Consider the following 25,773-nt stretch of genomic DNA (forward strand, 5'->3'; position numbering starts at 1 on the left):
TTGGCATCATTGATGTTTTTTTAAGTATTAATAAGAAATACCACTTATTTTTTTGTGAATTCTTATTAGTTGAAATGTTGATAATGATTTTAATGGTTTAATAAAAGTAGCGTGTAACTTGGGAGCTAAGTTTGTATTTTATGGATTATAATTATTTAAGAAAACAGATAATAAAAATACAGTGAACAATATTGTACATTATAATTCTTTAAAAAACCAGATGATAACATTTTTAAATAATTATTTTATAGATTATAATTCTTTATAAAACAGATACTAAAAATACTAAAATAAAATTTTTATATATTATAATTCTTTGAAAAAACAGATAAATTATCTATTGAAAACTGAATATTTATTACATAATTTAACATAAATACAAAATGTGATTTCCAGTACTAACCCTAGGTTTATAATTATTTGGGTAAACTGTTTAGGTTTTATTTTTGATGGTACGCAAAACTAAATATTACATACAGTTGATCTTTCTTTGACATATCGGAGTCAAATATTGGATTCTGAAAAAAAATTTACGAAAATTAAGTACAATCATTTCTTAAAAATGCAATTACTGGAGTGGCTGGCTAAAGTTGGTAGTGATTTTGTTTTACCGTGTACAAAAAAGACACAGCAATAATATCCTATTAAAATTAGCGTGAAGACTCGTGAAGATTTTTATTCCTACTCCATTAAGGCAAAAAATTGGAAAAAAGGTAAACTTTGAACCAAGGCAACAGTTATAATTTATGAAAAAAAAAATTTTCAGTTATTTAAATAAACCACGTATCTAAAAGAATATCTTTAGTGATTTTAAAAATACTCTTTTTCTACAAAAAGTTCACAAACAACCTGATTTCGCACGCCTTCAAACTCGCCCAGATACAGCAGCATAGTTGCGCGCCCGAATATCAGTGTACCCCCGTTCTGCGACTAATTACATAATAATTGAGTTTCAGATGTTAATTTAAATTGAAAGTGAATAATTGTGAATAACTTAAATGTTATTCTAACGGTACGCAGAACTAAATATTACATACAGTTGATCTTTGACATATCGGAGTCAAATATTGGATTCTGAAAAAATATTGACGAAAATTAAGTACAATCATTTGTTAAAAATGCAATTACTGGAGTGGCTGGCTAAAGTTGGTGGTGATTTTGTTTTACCGTGTACAAAAAAGACACAGCAATAATATCCTATTAAAATTAGCGTGAAGACTCGTGAAGATTTTTATTCCTACTCCATTAAAGGCAAAAAATTGTAAAAAAAATTGTAAAAAAAAGGTAAACTTTGAACCAAAGCAACAGTTATAATTTATGAAAAAAAAAATTTTTTTCAGTTATTTATATAAAGCAAGTATCTTAAAAAATATCTCAAGTGATTTTTAAAAATACTTTTTTTGTAAAATAAGTACACAAACAACCTGATTTCGCACGCCTTCAAACTCGCCTAGATACATCAGTATAGTTGCGCGCCCGAACATCTCAGTTCTGTGCGTAATTACCGAGTAAGTAAGCTTTGTATATTATTTTCAATGATTTTTTTAGTGTCAGTGATTAATTGAGAACACATTGGTAAAAAAAAAATTCATTTCGGGAACATGCCGATCTGGGATCAATGTCGCGCCAGCGCTCAAATTTAAGCCACTGTGCGCCGTCTTGTTGAAAGTAAACGTTGTCCAGATCAATATCATCCGATTCCGGCCATAAAAAATCATTAATGATCTCTCGATAGCGCAATCCATTCACCGTAACTGTTGCTCCAGCCTCATTTTCGAAAAAGTAAGGTCCAATGGCTCCGCCGGACCATAAACCGCACCAAACAGTCACACGTTGAGGATAGAGAGGCTTTTCAACAATAACTCTTGGGTTTCCTGAGCCCCAGATGCGACAATTTTGCTTGTTGACGAAGCCACCGAGGTGGAAATGGGACTCATCACTCAAGATGATTTGCTTTTGATTCACTCAAGTGAATTTTAATAATTTCAATGCGTTGTTGAAGCGTGTATCGTTCTATTTTTATTAATGGCGTAGTTTCTACTTATCAAATGTCAAAAAATGACAGCTTCAAGCGTAACATCTACCGAAATAGCGGGCTATTCAAAATAACACCTCTTATTGGAAAACCCTATATAAATATTTATTACACGGACATTTTTCATGATTCTTTGCTGAAATACAAAACTAATGAAATTAATCATTAAAAAACAATTTGCAATTCATTTTACATTAAACTTTTGTTTTTATTCTACTAGTGTACCCGGTGTTGCTCGGGGTTGCAAATGATTCGAAGTAAAGTTTTTTGGCTGTGTATTCTAGGATAAACATCAACTTTTCTTCACTTTTTATAAATATAATATGCAGAGAAAACCCTATCAAAATCCGTTGCGTAGTTTTGAAGAAAGAAGCGTACAAACAGACAGTCGCAGATAGCGACTTTATTTTATAATATTTAATTAATTGATGATAAAGATCTTAAACGAAAATAGTGAAAAAAAAAAAACGAATTTATTGGCCAAATTTCTCATTTCTGAGACACAAAAAAATAAATAATCTCACAAATAATAAAGTGATCTCTTTCGCGACCCGCGAAAACTGTGAATATGTCAATAAATACTAGTTTTCGTTGCTTTATATAACATTTGTGAAAAGCTAAGTATTTTATCAAGGTGATTTTTAAGAAAATGTTTAATTTATTTTCCTATTATTTTTGTGCAGCGCCCTTGAATTAATATTAATTCACACTAATAACATGCATCACATATAATAAATTAAAATCATACAGGAATGATAACTTCGAGAATGATTGAATAACCAATATAGATCAAAGCGTTCTAGACGTTATGCAAGGAGAAAACTTACTGAAATAAAATATTGCTAATTTATTGAAAAATCTCTTCAAATTATTAGTATTCCTGTTAAAAACGGGACTGCAGGCCTTTAACGAATGAATTGACAAATTTCGAATTACGAATGCGCGGAATATTGTCACATTTCGTCATTATATAATAACAGGATAAACGCAGCTGCATGAACACGTGTTCCGATATATTATGAAAGTACGGATTGTTTTCATTCTATTACCCTTTTAACGTGATTTTAATAAATCAACAATACTCATTTTTCTCCGTGTAGTAACCGCGCGGGGCGCCATTGCGTAACGTTGCTTGAAATGGCTTTGTCCGTGTTTGGTGACCGCCTTCCTCTTTCCATCTCCTTCCCCACCTTACTACCTTCAGCCTCACAACATGCCCCAATTGGAGATGCCGTGGTCTCACCGGCTCCAGACGGTTGGGAGCAGTTGGGCAAAAAACAGGCGAAATACAAAACGGTCGAGTTAAAACAGAACGCTACAATCAATTAATATTCAACAATTATTTTTTTTTATATATGCGGCGATTTAAGTAGTGTTTTTAGTCCATGCTTCAATCAGAAAAGAGAGAATAATAATTCCGCCGGTTAGATAATGGCTCTGCTAGTTTCTACAGCGACCGTACCAGTAGATTTTCTCTCTGATTTTCCATTCATACCTTTGAGACCGGCCTCATATATAATGGGACTCCTGTTACTGAACAAAAAATCCGAAAAAAATGTGAAAGAAAAACGAACGTCTCCAATAGGGTATATTCACATCGTTTTTCTAGAAAAAAAATCCTGATATTCTTATGTCGACGAGGTAATTTTCTATAATGGTATAATTAGTCGATTACTTAGGTGCGGAGGGCACAAGACCAACTATAGAGCACAGGCAGGCCCGCGAAGTGTCACGTGATCAAGTCAGTGCCATCGAGCAATGAAAGTTTGCAAATGGCGGCGATTGTTGTTGGTGCTGATTTGTTTGTCGTTTTACCACAGGCGAATTATAAGGAACAGCTGGATTAAAAAAATATTATTCAGTTTGGTTGAATATTTTGGCCTGAAATTCAAAGTTAAGGGTCGCACAGGCTTTCCTCTTAAATGTTGTGATTACACTATTTTAAACAGTGAGGTTGTACTCTAGCCGTCTTTGGGATGGCTTTGGCGACGTCACACCGGCCAGCATTGCCATGGCTCGGTGACATATATCTCAACAGGCAGTAGCGTTGTCTACGTCATAATAATCACGTAGCCATTTCGAACCGCTTAGGGATTTGTGGTTTTAGATCTTTGTATTAATTTGTATGAAAATTTACCATTAAATTATTCATTTGAAAAAACAGCACATTCTGAAACGGTTCCAACTGGCTACAACGTCATTATGACATAGAGAAGGCCGCCGAACTCACGAAAAACGAACATATCGGTTCGGCGGCAAATCGAAATAGACACATTTTAAATTTATGAGTATCATAGACATATGAATATTAGTAGACCTGCCCTAAGTGATTAAAAGCGTATTATCCCCACTCCCCATACCGGTTCCATTGGAACCGGCTGTGCTGGCGTATGGCCTCAAGTGAAATATGAAAACGTGACGTCATCATTCTTGTGCGAACTATGGTCGAGGCATCATCGGTTCATTTTACGAAATAACACGACAAAATGTTGACTTGTACTATGAAAACTTGTAAAAATAGATGTGAAAACGAGAATAAACCCAATTGTCGTATTACATTCCATATATAAGCATTATATTACTTTATTTTAAGCATATTCACATCGTATAATATGAATCAGTTGTTACTATCACATCGAGATACGTCTGGACGCGAAACACAAAGCTGGTTGGTTGCTGGGAAGTAAATTATGAACATTTATAAAAGTGTCTTAACTAAATACTTGAACGAAATATTCGACTCTGAAAATACAACCGAATTTTTTTGCCGAATTTGGACTTCGCAAATTTGTTCATAACGTGGCGAGTAATTTGCGCTCCCATGTAAAAATGTCTATTCATTCCAAAGCCGATTTTACTTTTAAGAAGTAAATGGTGATATTATAATGCGAGATGCCTATTTACTGTCAGATTGATTTATTGACGAATCACAGTCAGCTTCACTACCTTCGTTCTTCAACAGTTGATTTTACCCCTCGCCATTATCTTCTCGTCTATTAATTCTTATGTCTGTGATGAGTATACATAAAAATTCCTTCATTATTATAATTTTTTTTCAGAATAAAAAAAAATTGGACAATACCCTATTGGAGTATGTTGTGAGGCCGAAGGAGATGGAAAAGAGGAGGGTTGGGAAGTGCCAAAGGATTACCAGAGCTTGGACAGAACCAAGAATCATGAGACTAATTTACCAGGAGCACAGAACAGAATAAGAGGATTGAGTTAAAACATATAAGGAGATTCGAGGAAAGGCTTGACTTAAAGGAAAAAAAAACTTGATCATAAGTGGATTATCTTGAATTTAAGATGACGCTAGTATGGTTTTGGAGAATTGGATTCCCCTCAGATAATAAATGGGACATAAAAAATCTAAATATGCTCGGTGAATGAGTTTGCAATTACACTTTTTTTTGTCGTGTAATTTAATGATGATTATGATTCGCTCCGTTATTGTTTTATTATATTCAGGAATCAATCAGTTATGTAGTATAGTAATTACATTGTAAAATAAACATAAGTTGAACCGATTACCCTTTCAAAACATCAAAGCGTTCAAACCATTTTACTACAGGGCCTTAATTAAGCACTTTATACATACTGCATTATAAACAAAACAATATGATAAATATGTTATCATAAGAACAGTAAAAAAAGTCAAAATGAGTATGTACAATTTTGGCATTATATTAACCACTCATACTTATTTGTTCGCTTTTGGGAACAACTAATATAGATCTCATAAAAATCGTTGTCTCCCTTGCTGTCACGATAAGAAATATGATCTACACGGTGTTAGAAAGATAAATAAACCAAGTTTTATATTCAGATGTAGATGTTAACCACAGAACTAAACAAGCATTTCCATGATACTATATGAGCTGTTCGCAAAGGCAAACAAATTATCCTGAGGGGTTAAGTGAGAGTCTAATGGATTTTTTACTTTATGAGAGTACTGTCAGGGGTTACAATTACTCCAAACTATCAACAGCCAGTGGGACGAAGGCATCGTCAAATGGGGTTGATTGTTGAGAGGCTAAAAGGGAATGAAGAAGGGAAGTTCCTGAATATTCCGATCTGGTCATCGACCATGGCTAAAGCAACGTTTCTATTCTAAATGGTTGTCTTTCTCCAGGTCGACACTGAGTAGGTATTTCTACCATTCTGAAACGCTACACGGGATGACCGAAAATAATTATTTTGTGTCAATTTTTATATAACTTCGGTCGCTTAGTTTGATCGATGAAAGCGGCTGACGAGAAAGGAATAACTTATACTTGCACTATCTATAAAAAAGTTTCACACATTCTGTTTAAAACACGTTAAAGTACGCAATGATAACGATAAGAAAAAATAATAAATCATTCCAAAGATGCGCGTGTTTAATTGTCATAATCCAAGAGCGAAAGAGTTTTATACACAATTACTGTAACGAAACAATGCAAAAAGAAAGCTGAACATTATCGGTATATGGGAAGTAGAGTCAGAGAGCGGTTAAATCCTCGGAACGGGTACTGGCCATGGGTAGAATTTTCTTATGCAGGCGAGTTAGGTCAGGTTAGGTTAGGTTGCATGAAACTAGTGGTTCTGTGAACAGCAAATCTCGCGTCTAAAAAGTATTCTAATTTTATATTTTTTAATAAATCAAAACCTTAATTACCTCTGAAATCATATCGAATTCTCAAGAAGGTACGTAAATACCTCATATAACTTCATATAAGAAATTATATTATTTGTACAAAGAAACGTCACTATCTCAATGACAATACTTATTCAAACTTTCTTCAGGCAGGTGCATATCAAAATATTGAAAAGCTCACTCAAAGTTAGCCACCTCTTAGTCAAAGTTAGCCAGCTTGTCATAGTAAGGCTTGCTTGCATAATGAAGTGAATGCAGAAATTTTCGAAACCGGAAACGGAACGTACAAACAAATTTACAAGATTAAATGCCAAACGGTCGAGTTAAAACAGGACTCCGCTGCGCTCAGTCAATAATCTTAATTGTATACATACGAGTATATATTAAAGAAAGATAAGCATTTTGAGATTACGAAAAACCTGACAATAATTATTATTTTTTTTTTTAAAGGAAGACAAACATTCCCGGGTTATGAATAACCTGACAATATTTGATAATCTCCTACTACCACCACAGTAAGCGGAAAATGTTGCTTGTGTAGAGATGGAGGAGCCAGCCGAGAAATTGAACACACTACGCTTGAGTGGAACCCAAACGCGATGTCAACTCAGCCACCGACCGGTCTGATTGAATTGAATTCCTTTTACTACCATAATTAAACGACTTAACTTTTTTATTCAAGATTCTAAACTCTAAATTCGACTGTTGCGAACTTCTGCAACTCATAAACGAATACCTACAATAACAACACGACAAAATACACTATTCCACTGCAACACAGATAAGCGCAATTACATTGCGAACTCCCCAATACAACGGTTTCACACTATGGGAAACCAATACTTAGGTGATGTGGATATATTTAATATTAACTTTGCGAAGTTTATATTAATTTAGTTGTGTTAATTGTATGGTTATAGTAATAATATTATGTGTGTATGTATGTAATTGATCATTAACATCCTGTTGACAAACTGCTTTATTGAAGTTTAACGGGATTGTAACTTGAAAACCAATAAAAAAAAAAAAAAAAAAAAAAATTTTGTGGATTACGTAAAAGACTTATTTCAACACTATTCCTAAATGGGAGTTATATTTTTGTAAACCAGACAAATCGCTGTATTTTTTAATTTATGTTCTTGTTATACACCTACATGTATAAGCCCTCTGGGCGTTAAATAAATAAATAAAATAAAATAAAAAATAAGTAAAGTCGACCTTTCTTGATGCTACCATACTTTTGAAAAAAATAAAAAATAATTATAATATGTGTTAAATATTGCTTGTGCTATGATGGAGGACTCGGCTAGCAGAAAATTGACGCCGCGTCGCTTGGGTGGGTACCCGATACTTCGTATGATATACAAATACGTTTTTCCCACAGACATAGGAATTAATAGACGAGAAGATAATGGCGAGGGGTAAAATCAACTGTTGAAGAACGAAGGGGGTTAAGCTGACTGTGATTCGTCAATAAATCAATCTGACAGTAAATAGGCATCTCGCATTATAATATCACCATTTAGTTCTTAAAAGTAAAATCTGCTTTTGGATGAATAGACATTTTTACATGGGAGCGCAAATTACTCGCCACGTTATGAACTAATTTGCGAAGTCCAAATTCGGCAAAGTAAATTTCTTCTGTTTGCAGAGTCGTAGTTAGTTTCAGAGTATTTAGTTAAGACACTTTTACAAATGTTTCATAATTTACTTACCCCAGTAAACAACGATGAGCACACTTGAGAATCGCTACATTGTGATGTGATAGTATATGTTTCTAAAACTGATCCATATAATACGGTGTGAATAAGCTTAAAATAAAGTAAAATAATGCTTACTTATGGAATATAATACGACAATTGGGTTTATTCTCTTTTTCACATCTATTTTTACAAGTTTTCATATCACAAGTCAACATTTTGCCGTGTTATTTCGTAAAATGAACCGATGATGCCTCGACCATAGTTCGCACAAGAATGATGACGTCACGTTTTCAAATTTCACTTGAGGCCATACGCGAGCCCAGCCGGCTCCAATGGAACCGGTATGGGGAGTGGGGATAATACGCTTTTAATCACTTAGGGCAGGTCTACTAATATTCATATGTCTATGGTTTTTCCAAAAACCATTATAATCAATATTAGCAACCATGCCATCAATTTAACTCTGAAAATTAACATTGCGACGCTTTTTGGAAGGTAAATTCGACACATACATATTTGTATAGTATTTATTGATGGTTTTTAGCAAACCATTCTCCATTCATATTTTAACAATTACATCCATCATAATTTATAATACTCGTATATCTACATTATGTGCAAATGGTTCGTTATAAATAAATAAATTTTACATTGTCGGAAAGAGAACGCAAACGTAAAATGATGTAATCAAGCGCTGTATTTATAAATTAGTAACTTTTTCTCTAAAATGTCTTTGTAATAATAAACAATATCAAATGATAAAAAAACTGGAAGAAAGGTTCATTACCGGTATTCAATGTTATTTTATAAGTTAATCGAATTAATCTTGTAGTTAATGCAATCTATGGATAGTAGTAGACTCTCTAGTTTAAGAGAAAACTGGTAGTTAGTGGTTAGGTTGGTTATAATACACTTTCCAAGTACCCACTGGAAGACATGGTATGGCCACTGTACTGGTAACTCCACGTCATAGATCGTAGATAATTAATATCTTGATGAATGAGAGTTTCATTCCGGACAGAGTGCTATAAATGCCATAAATGGAATCGTTTTAAACCCTATATTCACTATAAATGTCAACAGAAGTTATTGAGGAAGATAATATCAAGTTTTATAAAAATATTATCATTTACTACCGTTTTCGCACGTTACATTGAGCGATTGTTACTTTGAGGATGGGTTGTTTCAGAAAATTGTAACAATTCATCAAATTTCAAAGTTAATTTTAAAGTTCTATGAAGGTCCTGATATTATTTCAGTTTTGTGAAATAACTGGCCAATAATGATAATATAATATAATAACAGAACTTTAATATAACCTTCACAGAACTTGAAAATCAACTTTAAAATTAGATGAATTGTTCAAATACTCTGAAACAACCCATCTTTAATGTAGCATCGATGTCATCCATTTAAGTTTAGTAGTTGTACACTGTCAAAGTGAACTTTATTTGGAAATGTGTGAAGAAAATTATTAGTTTTTTTTATACAATTTAAGACAACGAATTCCGAATTTCCGCCGATTTATAACACATTTTTATTAAACACTTCAATGTTTTAAAGCTCTTAAAAAAAGTTATTTATAACATTTCTAGACATTAGCTGAGCCGAAAAGGTAATAATTATATGAAATTCCCTCGATAGAAAAAAATGCAAAGTATGAACCGAAAAATATTAAAAACACTTCTTGTTCTGCTATTTAACATGTTACAGGTACGAAAAAATTCTAATGTAGGTATCTTTAAATGCGACTTAAGACATTTTTGCAATATTTTTTTATTAGTCACGCTTTAAGTCGCACTCCTTCTAACATTCGTACTTACATATCTCCCTTTCAAACTATCTTCTTTTTCTTTTTGAACGGTTACTAAGGAGTCTTAAGTACACAGTAACAATTTTTTTTTAAATTAATTACTTAATTTTAGAAGTTCATTGGACATACGGGTTTGCTCACTCAAAATATTATGACAAATGGAGTAGTCTTCCACTAAGGGTCATTTTACTAAAAATAGCTTTCTCTAAGATTTGATTTAAACCACTAGTAATCAGCGTCAGATAGACAGACCTAAAAGATCACGACAACTGTTACATAAAACACTAGGCACATAATAATATGAAAGTAAAGGCAGCTGGGTAAAAAAATAGTCATAAAAGGATTTATAAAAAATCATAACGGAGATTACGCTACAGTGAAAGGCAACAATAGATGAAATAGAGAAGGCAAACTCTAATACTGCTTCAGAGGTAATGGAGACAGCAAACACGATAGCGGAAGATCAATTTAAACCGGAATGTAAAAGAGTCGATAAAGAAATCAATGATTTATCGAAGTCCAGTTAAATAGTCGTTTTAAATTGGTCACAATCAAAATGACCGGCCGGCTGTCGAGTTCACGCTCGGTACGACGCTAGCAAACACAATCAATGAAAGTCTACAGCTGGTGGAGCAGTGGTTGCCAAATCAAAAAGTTGCTAGTCACTATTAAAGAACTTGCTAGCCCTATACAAGACGTTCAGTTTTTTGGAAGCCTGATTTACTCTGGTTTTCATGGAGCCCCGATACTTGAGCCGGTCTGACATACTTAGTCCAAGCAATTCAGTGGATTAGAGCAGGATGGAAGGACAGGAGACGAAGGGCTGGGGACTGCAGCCAGTGCAGAGAATTTATGGAGGAGGCCATCTCACTTTGGGATTTGTGCAGTCTAGAGACTCTAGCCTCATCAATTCAATGACTAATTAAAGACGCAAGCATTATTCGACTACACACACACAAGGTACTCTACACCTCACCGCATTCACAAAACGCCAACTCTTTTAGACCATGCTTGTGCATTATACATCATGTGGGCACAACGCCTGTGGGATAACCGTATCCTAATAATAGATGAACAGAATTTACGAGGCAGAGAGAAACCTCTCTCTCGGTAGGTTAGGTGCATTTATCACGTCAGATACTCGCCACTCCAGTTCCAGCTGTCTTCCGGTGTGAAAATTATTAATGCCCAGTTATAAACATTGTCGTCAAGTTTTTTTTTTATTTACATTAGAAAAGTTCCCGTTAAACGCTGATTCTACGTGCTTTCCAGCTTTTTATCAAGTTGTAATAAGCTGACAAGCTTAATAAGATGATAGTTGTCCTCTTCTGCTGATCACGATTTGTTCAAAAGCTAAAATTGGCATTTAACGGGCACTTTTCAACTATCAAAAAACAAAATGACGCTGAACGGCAATTTAATGACTTTGTCACACGTGAATTTCTGCGAAACAACTGGGCATAAGAGGCAAGAGGTGGGCAATAATAAGCTGTTGAAGAAATATGATTACAACTGATATATGGTTGAGAATCACTCTGTCAAAGAACGCGTCACAGACTTGACAATCATTTACAGGAAGACATTAAACTCTATCAACACTCTGAACAGTGAACATTCAATAATTATTACTGACAATGGACACAGTGAAAAAACAACGCGATGTCCAGAAAGAGATGTTTACAAATTCGGCAAGAAAGCTGATGATAATATTATTACCTGTGCAAAATACGAATAATATTAACTTGTTGGAGTGCTACATACGTCACGTAATCTTATTCAATTTGTAATGTAAAGAGCTTACGTGTTTTCGATACAATTTATACGAGGTCAGATAAAAACAAAAATTACAAGTAGGAATATTTATCGAAAATAAATATATTTTTATTATAATTATATATATATATATTATAATATATTAAATTATATTTTATCATATATTTTTGGCACTAATTTGAAATTCGTTCCAACTGATAAAATAAGTAATTCGAAAATGAGGAATTCTAGCAGATATACTAATGTAAAATTATTGTAAAACCGAACCAAAAACAGGAACTTACATTAAATATTTTAGACAGTTTATTAAGGCGATGCACTACGTCATGTTATATTTTAAATTGAGCCGCTATCAATAACAACCCTTACGTAGATGGAGATAAGGTTTAAATTCCCGCTTAAAACCATCCGCCTGTTTTGATTCATGCAAGGAAAAAACATGGCAAAAAGTGCCTTTATTTTATTTTGTGGATGTTCAGGCATAAATATTCAAGTTTTTTCCGATCATTTTATAAATAACGTAGTTAACGTAAGTAGGAGATTTTGTACTTTAAAGCAGTTTTCATAGGCCTATAAATTATTTTTTTCTGGGCTTATAAAAAGAATTATATAAAAAAGTACTATATTATTTCAAAGGTCAAGATGTATTCTACTTGCAGTAAAGCATTAAAGCTTCTGAAATATTTCTAGGCGACCAAATTTTCAAACCAAAAACACATGATTTTGCATTACTACGTATGGCATCGCCTTAAAAACAAAATCATGTGTTTTTGATTTGAAAATATAATTGCTTAGAAATACTTTAGATGCTTTGATTAAATACTGCGAGTAGAACAAAAACATCTTGGCCTTTGAAATATTTTAGCATTTTTTAATGATTTTTTTATAAGCCCAGAAAAAAAAACTGCTTTAAAGTTCAAAACTCTTTTTCGGTTATGGTTTTATTGTATAATGTGGCAAGTTAAGGTCTTTAGAAAATGATCATAAAACATTTAAACACACATGTGCTTGAACTTCGCAAAATAAAATAAAACACACCTTTGAGCCTTTTGTGACATTTAGTTTTTGTTACAAGAGAGAAAATAAAGAGGTTAAAAACGATGTTTAAAAACGAAAAGTTTAAATTTTTGTCAGTGGATTTTCGGGTGCAATAAGGTGAACGTATGGGTGCTTTTGCTTTCATTGTTTACATTAAGTCTTCTGATAAACAATGTACTGAGATTGGAGTTAGTGATTTAAAACCTTTTTTAATAGTAAAAGATCTTTGGTTTCAGAATAGGCGAGTACCGTCAAATTAATTACATACATTAGCATTTCTATGCTATTCACTGCGCATTAGCAATATGTATTAAAATTTCATATTATTTTTTTTTTCGATTGACCTTCCATTTCTGAATTCCTAGAGCCTCCTCTGGTCACGTTATAATAACTTAAAGTAATCAAAAGCGTCGCTCTCTGAACGAGTTAATACCAGTTGATGTGTGGTACAAGGTACAGGTACAAGGCACGTGATGCTGCATGCGGATGGACCCGATCAGTTAGCACCCGCCTTATTGGGAATCCGTGCTCGACTTATTGCGATCTGCTCGAAAACATTACAACTGGTAATCGACAATAATTCCATATGTAAATATAAACAGGCATCCGACAGAGTACCTACCGAAAATGTATTCAGCAGTTCTAAAAGATTTTTTTTTATATGGTTCAAAGAGACAATCTTCTATCTATCTTTGAGATGTTTTTGCACAAAAACGGTGCTATTCAAATCATCCAAACATTATTATTATTATTGTCTATATGTAAAGAAAAATATAATTTTCTTTAAATTCAAGGCAATGCCGAGCTTGTCTCGTCATTGTGGCTGTGTGTGTCGTGGACTGTCACTGGCTGGATGTGCGCCACAGTACCTACACAGTCGACTCGATATTTCGTAATCTATGGTTTAAGACATAAGTAAAAATAATCTATGGGTTGTGACAAGGCAGATTGATGGGAATAATTTCAATAATTGGTAATTGCTATCGTGATTGTGATTAAGGAATTGACATAACAATTAATAACATTAAATGTCGTTTCTTTCCTTACAGGTAATGTTTTGTTACTGAATGCTTTTCTTTATGTAAATCTTGTGAGATTAACAAAATAAACCTCTACTTTCCTTACAGAGAAACTCAATTGTGTTTTAATTGACTGTGTCTTTCAAATCACAAGGAAAATATCATCATATATAAGTAGTTCTGTGAACAGTAGACCTCGCGTCCAAAATAGTATGTTTAGAAATATTTAATTATTTATTATAGTTAAAGAAATATAAATATTTCGCTTTATCGCTAACTACATAAATAAAAGCCATACTCGGGAGATATTTTCAATTTGTATTGATATTTCAGGCGACTAATTATTTGTTATCCTTTATGCTATGACATAACAATTTAGTTCACTTAACTCAGATTGAACACTTTTTTTTTCACAAGCTAATGCTTCTTTGGAAGAGTAGTATTAATTATTGTCATTGTAAATTGTAAACCTTATTACTTATTATATGTACTTTTTCCTTTATTAAAAAATGATTTTTCGTTTTCAGGCTACCGGGAAGGAGATTCTAAACAGCTTCATGGTATATGCTTATTTTACCACTTTCAGTCTTTACTGTATTAGAGTACCATTTATAATGTTGTGTCTAAAAAAGTCAATTTTGTATTTTTAAGGCATGTGTTATACAGTGTGTCCGTGGGTAAAGTGCACTAACGGCGAGAGGTGTTCTACATGAATGGTAGAAATAAAAAAAATAAATAAAATTCCAACTTTTTTTTCCATACTAAAATATTTTTCCGTAGAAGAATATTTAGTTTCTCATACAAAAAATTCAACTTTATCACCTAAAAACTACCTTAAAACGCCAGAATTTCGAAAAAATCATGTAGAATCACCCCCGAAGTTAGTGCACATCACCCCCAGACATCCTATATACTCGTACGCACAATTTTCTAATTTTTAACAAGTTCATTTCTTAGAACAGGTTGTTTCACAGAACTTGAACAATTTATCAAATATCACAGTTGATTTTCAAGTTCTGTTAATATTTTATTATTATATCATTATTGACCAGTTACTTCACAAAACTAAAATAGTAACAGAACTTGGATAGAACCTTCACGAAACTTGAAAATCAACTTGGAAATTTAATGGACCTATTCTTCCGATCGATAACGAATTTGCGTGCCATAAATTCTCGCGCGAAAATCTACAATGGTTTTGTCACGTTGCCGACGAAACGGCCTTTGTAAACCGAATAAAATGGTTTTGTTATATCGCCATCTCGACTAAGTGAGTTTGGTCGGTTATTGCGGTATTACGCTGTTACGTTATTATATTAGTTATTGTTATTACATTATCAACCAATGGGACCTTTCCCCTTTAATGATTATATTAGGTAACAGCCTCGCTCCACTGGTGCTTACCGCTTACTGCTTGCTCTACGGGCAAGGCAACGTCCGGTTGAATTTGCTTTTACATTTTTGATGAACATCAAACCAAAATAAATCAGTACGAACGATTTTACTCAACAAAAAAGCGAATTGAATGAAATAATACCTTATTACTTATTATTATCATTGCCACAAATAAGGTGGCTTCGACGTGTAGATTTAGGTAACTACATTGTTTATGACATATATGATACGTATAAGAAATAATTAGTCGCTTGAAATATCCATACGTAGAAGCAAGCCGACACAATATTTTTACTGAAGAACAAAGCGAATTGACTATTGACTGAAATAATACCTTATTCCTCATTGACAATATCAGCGGGAACATAACAAGTCAATGGGTTTAATTGGCAGATGAATCATCTAAATGCGTTCAAGAAAGACGATTCATTTCATTAATTCACTTCATTCCGGCTAACAATAAAAACTAATTATAATAGAACTTCCTTCTTCTTCCGGCGCTAGTAAAATTAGATTGTTAATATTAATTTTAGTTTTATGTTTCTACATATGTAAATATATATGTCATTAAGATAGTAGTAGTTATATATGTAAAGGAATTCCCCCCAATATCAGAAATTTCAACTGTTTATACGAATACACCACAAAAATCTTCGTGTTAAATGTTATTTATTAATTGGATTTTTATCTACAGAATCTCAAGAGAAGTCAATCACAGATAAAAACGTAAACGATTGTAATCACAAGATTAAAAAAACATTCAGAGCAAGAATAATTCTGGACAAAAGATGTGACATTTTATCAAACTGAAATCATCTTAGATACGGGGAGACTTTGACATTCTAAAAACAATGAAAATTAAAAATTTATTTTTATTGTAAGAAGCAGCTGACAAATTGCTGATATATGTTTTTTTGCTGCTAGACCCTGCAGGCTGCGTTTGATGCATCGTTATGCGGCAACATATTAGATATTTTTTGTTTTATTATTAGCACTGTCTGTATGTATTTATTTAATTATACGCCCTGGGCTTTTACATACATAGTTCATAAAAAAATATTCTGAAGATTGTAAGTACATATAACCATATCCATTTGACATATTATAACGGCAAGTAAATAGTAAATACATACAATGATTACTTGTAGGTATAAACCTGTTGTAAAAAAATAAGAATATGTATTGTTAACAAAATATAGAGCGTTTGACTGGTTATCGTGGCCTTCTAAATCGAGGGCGTTCGGTCTGCCATTTTACATAGTTTATATAAAAAATAGAATAAGAAATAAAAATAGAGTATAGAATAGTAAAAGCAATAAAAGATTTGACAGATAAAAGCAAATGAAAACATGATAGTTTGTAGGTATAAGCCTGTTGTAAGAAAATAAGAATATGCCTACTTCTAAGATATAAAGACGTGTTGTCGTGAGTTTGAAAAAAAATCGACACAATAGCCCTGAAAAATATGAATACATATCTAGACGAAGTAAAACATTAAGCTGACTTCAAGCTCGTGAATAAGAAAGAATGCAAATATATCTATCTATATAAATAAAAATGTAAATGATCGTTTGTTCAAAATCTTAAATCTCCAAGAGTTCTTCACCGATTGCTTTGAAATTTTGACACAACTTTGCATTCGAATACGCGTGTGTTTTTATGTACCTATATTATATAGATGTCACCTGTGACAGGTACAAATATGTTTATGAAAATCAGCGCGGTCTGTTATACAAACATGCTTTTTTTAAACAGCGCCATCTGTTGAACTTAAAAGCAACATGCGCAATTGTTTATCTATCAGACAGGCTAAGCCATAGCATCGCGTGGCGGGGTACAGCTAGTTTCAAATATTTATGTTCATTCATTATAGCGATGTCAAAAAATCGCGTTTGCGTTAGCACAAATTTAGCCATTTTTAAAAACGAGAAGATCGCAATTTTCACGATACTAAGGGCGAATAACGCGATTATCGTTTTATTCGCGCGATTTTTCGGTATTATGAGAAAGTGATATTAAAGTTTCTAAATATTTCTTTGTCCAATGATTTGAAAAGCTCTAACAGCCATAAAATGGAACTCAGTTAACGTCACGTCGAAAAAGCTGGGTACTGTCCTTTGCAATTGTTTTAGATTTCAATTTTGAAAGAAAAAACTGTTTTTTTTGCTGAATAATTTAAAAAAATAACATAATAACGCTTTTGCTAAAAAATAAAAATACTTTTCAAAAAAATAAGAATTTCATCATAAAATAACGCCACTAGCAAAGATTCGCAACGCAAACAATACGGATCATAAATAAGATCAATGTCATCGAATGATAATTAGGTGAAGATAATGAACGCGAAATAAAATATATAACCTTGAAAAATTAAATTAAAATGTGTAACGTGTCTCCGATGATTAATGCTCATATCACAACTGATTACTTATGTAATGTCATGGAATAATGATGACTGAATCATTTCCTTATATAAAAATAACAATATATTTATTTTACGAAATATTGTCAAAAATTTTAACGGTACTATTGAAAAACTATTAAGCGTCTTCAAGCTCGTAATTTGGGAGGTGGATATGGGTACCGTCGCCCGGGACCATTTATTGGATAACCAACACCTCTGCCATAGGCTTTGCACTTAGCAGGGGTGCCCGAGTTCATGGGGTGAGGTACATTACCTTGCACGGCAGTGGGAGGGATGGATTCTGATTAACCCCCTGATTCCTACCCACCCCTTGTACTTTTTTCTTCGTAGAATTTCCTATCCTTCCGTTTCTAAAAAGCATCCCCAAAAATGACATAAGCCCCGAGGAGGATTATTTTCGTCCTGAGGTCAGAAAAAGAGACCAGTGCATTACGGATATTGTCGTAAAATGAAATGTAAATAAATACACAAACAAAATGATTATACTGTGTTATGTTTATTAAAGTATACTACAAAAAAGTCGCTATACGCGTCTGTCTGTTTGTGGGCTTAGTTCTTCTAAGCTACGCGACGGATTTTGAAAGGGTTTTCATTTAGCAGCTTTAATTTTATCATTTAGAGAATTTCTTCCAAATAATAATATAAATATAATAATCAAGTCAGCTGTGTTTATTATATTAAGGCGATGCACTACGTCGTGTAATATTTTGAATCGAGCCGCTATCAATAACACACCTTATGTAGATGGCGATAAGGCTTAAATTCCCGCTTCACACCATCCATGAAAAAAACATGGCGAAAAGTGCCTTTTATTTTATTTTGTGGATGTTCAGGCACAAATATTTAAATGTTTTTCGATCATTTTATAAATGACTTTATTTGCCACATTATACAATAAAACCATAACCGAAAATGGGTTTGTAAGTAGGAGATTTTGAACTTTAAAGCAGTTTTCATAGGCCTGTACATTATTTTTTTCTGGGCTTATAATAAGACTTATCTAAAAAATACTCGATTATTTCAGAGGCCAGGATGTATTCTACTCGCAGTATTTAATTAAAGCATCTGAAACATTTCTAGGCGACCAAATTTTCAAACCAAAAACACATGATTTTAAATTATTACGTATTGCATCACCTTAAAGAAAAAATGTAGAACCTGCAGACAACCCGCCTTATGGCAGCACAGCGTGACTACTTCTTTTTGTTTGTTCTTATTAATTAATTCTATTAATACCAATGTTTTTTATAGTACAAATAATAAATAAATACTCATTTCTATCCGCGCAAATGTTATATTACAGTTTTGTTAATTTAAGGATTTCATTCACGGCATCTAGTGTATATATTTGAGATAAGACAAGAAGAATTATTATTAATCTTTCTAAGGCCGTAAAAATCACGTATTTCAGAATAAAAGAAAAATATATTGAAAAACTTTTATAGTGCATGGACGAGGAAGCTCGAAGGGTTAATACGCGCTACTGTGTGCATTGCACGTATCTTACATAATTATTATTAGAACCGTCAAAACATGCGGTTGTTGGTTACGGTAACGCCAGTTAAAATAAATTCCCGTGGTTGATATTAACGAGTCAGCGGCTGATTTGGCATCGCGTCAGGTTCACCTAGGCGTAGTGAGTTTAATTCCTCGGCTGGCTAATTCCTCCACCACGACACAATCAACCTTTATCGCTTAGTGTGATGATAGTAAGCGATTATTTGAGTCAGTTACATAAATAATATACTTAATTAGACTCCCGGGAAGGGTGACACGGCGCGTTATCTCCGATAAAATTCAGATGAAAAAATCTTCAAGCTACTCTTTAACCTTACTGAAAGGGACGATACGTCTCGATAAAAGTATCACATATTTAGCAAAGAACTTCTTTAAGACCTCGCTGGAAGGGATCGCTACCATTATCAGTCCTTGAGCCTACGACCGGATCGGGATCTCTGCTCGTTCAAGGCCGTGCTTCCGCTTATATAGGCCGTCCGTGGTACGTAATGACCAGAGATGTGCTTTATTTCAAATAAATCCATTTCAAATGGAAATGCAAAATGTAAAATGGGTATTTTCCATTTTGCATTTTAAATGCTTTTCTAAAAACCATTTTGCATTTTGCATTTTAAATGCTTTTCTCAATGCATTTTCCATTTTAAATGCTTTTTTGCAACATTCTTCCTACTTTCTCTACTCATCTTTTTTTCATAAGCCCCAAATATCAGTCGGTCCTCAACCTCGCTATGAGAGATAATTTACATTTGTCAAGTTGCTCCCTGGTAGGAGCCCTGGCAATTGAGTGATACCATTACAAAAAATACTGAACATGGCCATGATGCTGTAATATTAAATGTTAGATAGCAGTTTCTATGTTTTTACGTTGGCAACATTAGTCCCGCGCAATTTTTTTGTGGTTTCATAATCTGTAGTCGTGGTGTTTTTGGATTTACCATCATGTAATATGTTTGTTCTACATTGATGTCCATTATTAAATGACAAAATTGTTTAAAAATTCTATAATTATTTTAATTGTTTGACCTGAGAAACCATTTTGCATTTTCAATGCATTTTGAAAATAGGTATTTTGCATTTTGCATTTGAAATGCTTTTCTAAAAACCATTTTGCATTTTCAAATGGAAAAGTTTTGACCCATTTCCATTTTGCATTTCAAATGGTTTTGGGTACCCATTTTGCACATCTCTGGTAATGACGAGCCACTGATTGGTAAACTGTGAGCTGCATGGTCAATAATAGATCTACGACGACCACCGTTTTCTAGATAAGGATGCCGTGTTAGGCGTGTGCGAGAAAATATTAGGGTGGCGTGGTTTAGTTTTCTTGCACAACTAGATTTACTACTTCAACGGGTCTGAACTAGTATTACATAAAACAGAAGCCAGAAGCACTTATCAACGATGTGTTTGATAACAATATATATTTTTATTAAAATCACCTATCTACATAATCATTAATTTATAAGTTGGATAAGACGGTTATTTTCAATTTGAAAATAATCACCAGATTAGTTTTACCTCGTGTGTTCGATCAATAATAATTAGATCTTTGATGAAAATCGTCCTCTGGAATTGATAGTGCTATAAATAAATTCGTATAATCCGTCTAAAGCCTCCAGAGTTGATAAACAAACAAAAAACATATTGTAACAGTCGTATGTATAGTGTTTGGTGACGAACTCGGTAAAGATAATAAAAACATTCGTATTATACTCCCACTGTTTTGTTTGAACAGAGATAACGTCATCCATAATATATCATGCAGATATCGGACCAGACAGAGGAGATTTGTCAGTAGTCAGTAGGATATAAGAACTTTATATAATATTTAATATGCATGCGATATTTAATTATGCATGCTTCAGTTGATACACCGAACATTTCATCCCAAATTAACAACCCTTCGAATGCCGGGGGCAAAATGCCAAACGCCCGCCGTACACCGGTTGACACTTGTGCGCAAATAATTAAAATTTGTAGTAAACAACTGATATGATAACTAACCTAGTTTTAGCAATTTCCTTGCCATGCGAAAAAATAAAATTTCAAAATGGTACATCAATAATATATCATTTTGTAGGAACTAGGTATTAAGGCAATTTCTCAATTTCAATGATGTCAGATTTTGGACATTTGTAAAGAGTTTAATTCAGGGCTTAAAAAAATATTTTTAAAGAACCAGATTTGTTATTACAAAATTTAACAGTTGTGCTGCCTCCCATAAAAACAAATTTATCATCTTAGGGCGACACACGACAGCCGCGCAACTTTACTGAAACTGAAATAGTCGAGATAAGAACCTTCTTAGTTATTTACTTACCGTAGAACGTGTTTCCAAAATAATATTAACATACGTAGATGATACGCGCTTTTGTTAGATCTACACATGTGCATTAACAAATTTTTAAAAATTTGGTTTGATATATATTTTGAAGAGATGCAGTTTTGCGGGTTTTATGCAAAATCTAATATCAAATCTACATATATACAAAAATTAATGTTTATAGACTCAAAAACTACTGGACCGATTTCGCTAACAATTTCAAAGTTTGTTCTTATTAGTGTTTATTAGTTTGAATGGTTCTAGGAGTCGACGAAGACAACGCATCATATCTGCACTTGAATGAGATACGTAGTCGAATAAAAGTTGATATAATGCAGTTTTTTTATAGTAACAATAATACTCGATAGTAGTCAAGTTTCAATCGTTTTGGCGGGCTTTGAAAAATGCTAACTTTGAAAATTATTATTTTATATATAAAATCGAGATCTTAAAAAAAATACTGGTATATAAGTGGGAAGGTGAACATTAAAAATAAAATAAATTGGCTGGAATTCTTTGTTTTAGCAAAAATAATTAAATAAATTATAATAAATACATTTTGACAGTCAATAAATGCAAAATCGCATGTTCTCATTAAAAAAATGATAATGAAAAAAACATTTTAAAGACCATCAAATAGTTCTAATGTTTCCGTTTATATCTTTGCAATTTAAATTTAAAAACAGTAAACAAAAATTCGTTACGTAAACGCTTCCGCGTTTATTGGCTGGCTTTGTTAGGCTCTGTTCTACGTCAAGCATATATTAGGAGGCTTTGTGTTGCTGCTACGTGTACGTGATTGTTTTTAGCTAAATAGTAAATACTATACATACGAGAAAATATTAGTTGAATAATATATATCAATATGCACGATGTTCACAGAATAAATCATTCGACACACTACCTTCAATAATTGTGTTTGTAATAATTAAATACTTGTACATTTTATTGTAATACTCGTGGGCCCGGGTGGACGTTTTCCTGCACAGATCGCCTTCTGTGTAGGCAAGTTCAAATTTGTGGTTGTATGTATTTTTGTATTAGAAATATCAATCTACCGGGTCCAAAACTATCCTATCTTTCAAACTGGAACCAACCATACACATTCTCATTTTTTTTATATTAAGATTACTAGCGCAGATTCGTTAAAAATCAAGGGATATTATAATTGCGGGATTTGTGAAGCTGATTTTTTAAAAATTTTTTGGTAAACAAATTAGAGGACGGTCGGAAATTAAAATTTCGAATGAATATCGTTACTAAGCTTGAATTATCACGAACACTGTCAAAAATTGAAACAAAAGAAATACAACCTACAGGTTCAAAATTAAAAATAATTAGGTAGGTACTTTATAGTTTCTCTGAAAAATCAATTTTAAAAATAACACTTAAATTCAAAGCAAATTTTAAGTATAACGTTTCACGCACAGTAAACCGAAATTAATATTTTTGATGATTTTTTAAAAAATTTTATTCATACTAGAATTTCCGTGTTACGTACATATAACCTAACAATGTTTCAAAAACTACTACTACCATCGTCATAAGCGGAAGATGTTGCTTTTGCAATGATGGAGGAGGAGGATGAAGGACAGCTGATGAATTCAACAATCAAACATTGTGAACTGTGAACTGTGAACTCAGTTAGTAACCAGTAAATTACAGAAAGAGTTTTTAGTTGTCATGATTAATGACAATTTATTAAAAACTTTATATTTTTAACTTCATTTAGAACATCATAATCCAGAATTTAGTCAAGTGACCAAATCAAATAGTGAACAGAAAATTATTTTAATTTTCTGTTCTATATTTGAAATGTGCATTTATTTTTTTACGGTCAAACTTAAGACAAGAAAATAAAGATTTTGTGATTTTTCAAGGGTATGCGCTTTTTCTATTTTCAATAAAGTGTTATTTACTAACAGTTCTATTTAAAAGGTAAATTTCTGATCGTCTACATCTGCATCAACAAACAAAGATTTCAGCGAAAACCTTAACTAAGGGATGTTGGAAGCAACCCGACCTGAGCAACTCGTACTTCCCTCAAAAATAGCCACATAACTAAAATTTATAGCCACATAACTAAAATTTATGGCCACATAACTAAAATTTATAGCCACATAACTAAAGTTTATAACCACATGACTAAAATTTATAGCCACATAACTAAAATTTATAACCACATAACTAAAATTTAAAGCCACATAACTAAAATTTATGGACATAACTTTTATAGAATATTGTGAAAGGGTTTAGATTTATTTTTAGTTTAGTTAAAAATATCAAAATAATAAAAAAACATAATCATTCATAAATCGTAATACGAACAAAAAACTTGAAATATTGGTTAAGTAGAATTAACCATGAAATAATGCAATAGTTTCAACATAATTATTAAGCGAGTAATAAAAAATGATCAATCCTAAAAAAACGATTGTGTGGATTCTCAACAAAAACACAAACAAAGAAAAAAGAAAAAATCTCTAAAAATCTTAAATATTTATAATACCTAGATAAAAAAAAATCATCACAAAAAATATATACGATAACAAATGGGTAAGACCTTGGTTCAAACAAATAAAAAAGTTAATTTTCAAATATATACTAGACGATTACAAACTATTGATAAAAATATCACAAATAAAATCAAATTTTGATATTTAAAAAAAATACCTCTTTTTCACATGTTGCACTTAAAATCCCAAAACACACACAAAAAAATTTTCGATTCGACAAAAAAAAACCAAAACACATCAAATCGAAATGCGATAATAATAATTAATATTTTCGATTATTTGGTAATATCGATTATTCGACCGGAGCGCGAATCGCGAACCGATTCAGGTCGATTTCCGAATCGAACTGCCGACGAGCTCTCGTCAGTCAATCGATGCTAATCATGGATCGATGGTAATCACGGGTCGATGTTTTGATAGACAGTGACAGTAGTGCCCGCGTTTCCCGCGCGCGCCCGTGCTTCGTTTAAAGTGCGTCGTGGCGGACGTACGTGCTCGCTGCGCGCCTAAAGTATTCACACTGGTCTTGTCACTGAAGACAGTGCAGACTGAAGAGCAGAGTCGCGGCAAAGAGTCGTGAGTCAGGCTAAAGAGTAAAGAGTGAGGCGGTAAAGAGAGCCGCTGCCTGAGGAGAGTGCAGTCGACTTGGTGGTATTGGCCAAATCCGCTCGTCGCTGTCTTTTCTATGCGGGTTTGCCAGACCGGGCGGTGCAATCAAATAGATATTTTTATTAATCATAAAATAAATTATCTATAATATAATCAGACTAGCGCAGACCCGTGACAACTCTCGGGATTATTGAAGTGAAGTGAGCGTCATGCATTTTCCAGGACCGGAGTAAAACCGACTCATGACCGTCACGAAAAAACCGTGATCATTTGGTTTGGCTGTCGCTCTCTCACCGTAGTCGCTTACTGAGGTGAGGGAGCCACTGACGAACGTTCTCTCTCTCTTCTCTCTTTTCCTCTCTCTCTAGCCAACGACGCCACGCCAGGCATCAGCTGCTTGCTTCGTGTACTGCGCGGTGAGTGTAATACGAGTGAAATACGTAATTGATTGTGGTTTATTCGATTTGGAACAGAGTTTTAGTGTCGAAAATGAGTAGTGACGAGATAGAAGTGAGAAAAACATTAGTGGCACAAGAGGAAATATCCCCTGAAAATCTCCAAAGAAGAAGAGAGTCTGATTCACACAGTGATGACATTAACGTAAGGTAAACATAACCAAGAAGAGTGGTTAAATATCTCACAAAATAGTATTGTTGTTGTAATAGCATGATAGGATTGTGATTATTGGCGAGATTATACTAACAGTGAAATATGATGTAGGGATGTCGTGCCTACAACCGAAGCGTGTGTAAACAAGCGTCGACTGGGAATACTAAAAGTTTCACTTCCGTCGTGTGTAGGCTTGCCACACACTGTATTTTTTTATTATTTTTTTTTTCATTTTCACGACCGATAATTGAACCCCGATCAACTGCTTGGAAAGCAACTGAACTTATCATTACACCACCAATACATTACGCATTTATAGCACAGACTTGTGATAACCAGGGATATTATAATTTCAATTTTG

At 33.2% G+C, this 25,773-nt stretch overlaps 1 protein-coding gene across 7 annotated transcripts in view; it reads right to left on the minus strand.

Moving 5' to 3' along the window:
- Positions 1-24,761, minus strand: part of mtd (TLD domain-containing protein mustard) — a 262,898-nt gene extending 238,137 nt beyond the window's left edge. For 2 of the 7 annotated variants that reach the window (XM_089647436.1, XM_089647435.1), the window contains exon 1: positions 24,352-24,759. The gene's annotated coding sequence lies outside the window, so the exon portion shown is untranslated. Of the gene's footprint in view, positions 1-24,351 lie in introns of all 7 variants that reach the window. The other 5 variants (XM_089647443.1, XM_089647440.1, XM_089647441.1 and 2 more) reach the window with 4 other exon arrangements.
- Positions 24,762-25,773: the final 1,012 nt, after the last annotated feature.

This window comes from Hesperophylax consimilis, chromosome 26, assembly GCF_061612785.1.
Source record: "Hesperophylax consimilis isolate HC1 chromosome 26, BYU_Hcon_1.0, whole genome shotgun sequence".
Lineage (NCBI taxonomy): Eukaryota > Metazoa > Arthropoda > Insecta > Trichoptera > Limnephilidae > Hesperophylax > Hesperophylax consimilis.